Genomic DNA, 4,247 nt, shown 5'->3' on the forward strand with positions numbered 1-4,247 from the left:
AGAGAGAGAGAGAGAGAGAGAGAGAGAGAGAGAGAGAGAGAGAGAGAGAGAGAGAGAGAGATAAAGAGAGAACAAATGATCAACACTTCGGCACCATTGGGTGTTGAATCATTTTCTGTCACGCCTCAGCTAAAAGTTACTTGGAAATCATTGTAACATCACCAAAAATCAATAGAATCGTCGGTGTTGCAACATTTTCTCTTGCTCGCGGTAAGTTATGATTCCAAGATTTGTTTGAATCTTGCCAATCCTGACTTCTTGCCTTCGCAACAGGTAATAACTTGTTTGTGTCTGTTTATTTGCTGCATGGCCTGTTGTTACCTACCTGTTTTTTGGGGATAATAAACATTGACATCTATTATAGGGATCGTACATATGTATCATACTATTGAATGGATTGCTAAACAAGCACCACGTCTTGCCATGCACCGGCGGAAGGGAAAAGAGATGTGAACCCATGGTTGAAGAATGGCGCAGCGAACTTGCAGACTATGGATGGATTGCTGAAAGAGCACCACATCTTGCAATGCGCCCGTGGAAGGGAAAAGAGATGTGAACCGATGGTTGAAGAACCGCACGTAAACTTGTACTTGTATTCTATATAGAAGAATGACACCTGCTAGTGGTTGCACTCTCCTCTTTCAGCCTCGATCCCTCTAGGTTTGTGATCCCTCTTCACAAAATAGACCTCCCAAAGTCATATTTCTGCTTTAGGCTAATCTTTCTCTTGTTTAAATAAACTAGATGACTCGTTGCGCCAATGGCGCAAAGGCCGAAAGGGAGCCAAGTAGTGTGAGAATATTTAGACACCCAAGTCGAAAACCAAATGTGGCCAACATTCCCGCATCCTCTGCTTGGAAGCCGCCTTTTCTCACCGGATGTAACATAGATACATAATTCTTCAAGAGCAAATTTCAGAGAATATAAAGCATGGAAGGCTTTAAGTTGTACTATTGAGACCATACCACCATATCTTCATTTAGTTTCTTTGGAAATCTGAAGGTCTAAGAGGACGGTACATGTGAGAAGCTGTGAATCTACAACAAAAAACTAAACTAACTTCCAAACAAACATTTCAAGTTTGGAAGCCACAAAGAAGCAGCCAAGATCTCTCGTTGTAGTGCAGATTCAAGAGAATGGGCCGAATGACCATCACAACGACATGTAGAAGCAGCAAAAATATAGGCTTGGTGTGTAACTGATCATGAAGATAGCCTTGTCAGTTTCTCCATTGTTGGCTTATACTGAGCAAGAAGATCAGCCTGCAGAGAAGAAAAATGAAGGACTGCTTTATTCTGCGGTACATCCACAATAGTACAGACAATAAAGTAGTTAAATGTGTGCTAAGATGTAAGACCTTTTAGATCACTATTTTAGTGATCTAAAAGGTAAGCAGTGATCTAAAAGATCTTGTATTAGTTTGAAAAGGGAGTACTTAATAAGACTGTAAGTCAGTACATCAAAGTAATGCCGGCTTCCCATTGATTTGATCAAACCAATATGACAAAGGGAAGGTGAAACTTCAGAAGACCATATAAATTGACTGCGATGTCTTAATTAAAACTCTGAAATGAAGTAATAAACATTAAGTCTGAATGTTGTCACTAAAAAAGCATAAAAAAGGCAGACCAGCCAGCGGTGCATCATAATTAGTGGTTCATCATGGGCAAACCAGGCAGCAGTAGCCTAATAACTTAGACGGGAAAAATGCAAGAAGTCAAAGCACAAGGTGGGAAATAGGACCGAGCATTGACAGGTAACCAAATAATGAAGGAATATCCCCAGAGGATGCAAGAGGTGAGAGAGGAGCACCTAGCAGAGGTTTGTGGACTACCTCTTTATGCCACACCATATCCACATCCCTAGCACTTGACGTACTTGCTGCTATTGTCGTCTCTACCTTATTTCCTCCATTGCCGGTTCGTGGACTACCTCTTCAGGACACGCCGAATACATATCCTATCCTTCACCAGCTGGTAGTCTCGCCCTTGTATATGGTGTTAAATTGCCATTGTAATAAAGCCCATTATATGGTGTATCAGTTGCATGGATGCACAAGGAAAGATAAACCAGTGAAGGAATTTAAAAGGATCTAACAGCATTTATGGGTTTTTATCATTTTAAAGACAACAGGCTGTAAAGCATGGCAATGTTAAAATAACCAAAAGCAAGGCATGAACAAATCAGTGAAGGGACTATAAGCTGCAGGAATAGACGTACCATTGGAAAATAACACAAATCATGCAAGTATCCACTATTTCAAAATAGCTTCAATATCACTGGAAAATACCTGTTGTCGCTTGAATTGCCCAAAGGTGAATGCCACTCAAGATACAAGAGCTCTGAATCAACCGATCATTGCATAATCCAGTTCACTGTACACAATCCATTGACAAAAAGAGTCACTACTTTCCTACCGAGATTTCTCACGAAGTAATGTATCTGTCATTTTTAGATGGTACTTTTACATGTAGTATCTTACTCTAATACTGCATGGTTGACCTGCTTCCTTTCTGTAAATACACAATTGCACTATTAGTGGTTGCACTGGCTGATATATGTCATTTTCCTGTAACCCCTAAAGACAGAATCGGTGATCGGTGCATACAAATCTTGGTCCAAGCAATGCAAAATCATGATTATGGTCTGTTCTGCATACATATATAGTGCATGCTACTGATATTTATCACAGTGTCTGCACCTATTTCTTTCAAGTATTTTTCTTGTCTTACTATACTACTGCATACATATACAATGCTTACTACTGATATTTATCACAGTGGCTGTACCTATTTCTTTCAAGTAATTTTCTTGTCATACAAAATCTACAGGTCTGAGTAACCTCCTCGACAGCTTGAGTGTACTGAACCTGAATATATACTTGTGATTTAGCGCTGACTTTACTACGTATTTGATTCGGTTCATCATCAAGAATTCGGTTGCCACCATACGCAGCAGTCGGACGATCACCACATATGACTATGATTAGCTTTAACAATGGGACAAATAGTTTAATTAGTTGTCAGCTTAGCAAGAATCTTGCCAATCCATGGCATTCATCTCCTAAGACACATCAAGATGGGCAACCTAGACTGGGGACATGTGACAACGGCCGGCACCGCCTGGAACTCTGACCTCGCTGCTCCTTCCCTCATGCCCATCGCCCAAATCCTCCCCTGCTCCCCGCCGCCACAGCATGATCCACGATGGCTTTGGGGAGCTCCCCCTCCGCCTCAGGCATGGCCTCCGCTGAAGCAGGATTTGGCCTTGGACCCCCTTCCCATTGGCTCCCTACGCTGCTGCTGGTGGTGGCTGGTGAGGCGCGCGGAAGGACGGCGTGCGGGGGCGAGGGCGCAGCGATGACTGCTCCCGCGGCGGGAAGGGAGAAGGAGACGTAGCAGGAGCAGAAGCTCGGAGGCGGTGGGTTGGAAAGAAAGAAGACGAGGCGACGGGGACGGCGACCGGCGCCAGATCCGACTGGATCGAGAACCTGGCGGCGCCCACGCTGCTGCACCTCGACCACCGCGGAAGAGGCAGGGAGAGAAGGCGGCGGCGGAGCCGCACCTCCCTCTCCTCTTTCCTCTCGTTCACCCTCCCTTCCTTACTTCTTCTCCCTCTCATCTTCTCTCTCTCTCTCTGGAGAAGGGGGGATGCGGTTTAGGTCACTGGCATCGCTACTTTTGTCTCTCGCTACAGCTGCTCGCTCGCTCTCTTTTCTCTCTCTTTTTTTGAGAACCGCTCTCTTTTCTCTCTCGGTCGCTTCTCTGCTCGCGGCGCGCGCGGGACGCAACGCTTGCTTCGCCGGCACTATTCATAGCGACACGTGGACGGCGCGAGCCTGCCTAGCACCCCCTTCATCCTTTGTATGTTCAATAAATCTGTAGAAGAAAATAGTACAATCAAGATCAATCATAGAGACGCAGACGCGAGGAAGGCTCTGCGAAATTCCTGCTTCAACCAACAAACAAGCGTGAAAGGATGGAGGTCGCGCTTTTGCCGCAACGTGCCAAGCATCTGTTCTGCATCTGAGACAAATAATCTAGAAAATCTCAAAAATGGAAAGCATCCTCCCCGCAAAAATAAAATAATATGCAAAGCATCCATTAGTTGATTTTGTGGTCCTCTGTAATTAGATATGTTTAATCTTTTTATTGTATATTAAAAATAAATGACAGATTCACCAGAGTAGAGACAAAAAATCTACATCATCTCACAAAATGCAAAACATCCGGTAGTTGATTTGGTGG

At 44.0% G+C, this 4,247-nt stretch overlaps 1 long non-coding RNA gene across 1 annotated transcript; it reads right to left on the bottom strand.

Moving 5' to 3' along the window:
- Positions 1-1,217: 1,217 nt before the first annotated feature.
- LOC119314686 lies at positions 1,218-3,866 on the bottom strand. The gene is made up of 3 exons (XR_005152412.1): positions 2,291-3,866; positions 1,835-1,987; positions 1,218-1,262 (listed from the first exon to the last, which is right to left on the bottom strand). It is a non-coding gene; the product is annotated as an uncharacterized LOC119314686 (long non-coding RNA).
- Between the last annotated feature and the right edge of the window lie 381 nt (positions 3,867-4,247).

The sequence above is a fragment of the Triticum dicoccoides genome, chromosome 6A (genome assembly GCF_002162155.2).
Source record: "Triticum dicoccoides isolate Atlit2015 ecotype Zavitan chromosome 6A, WEW_v2.0, whole genome shotgun sequence".
Taxonomy (NCBI): domain Eukaryota; kingdom Viridiplantae; phylum Streptophyta; class Magnoliopsida; order Poales; family Poaceae; genus Triticum; species Triticum dicoccoides.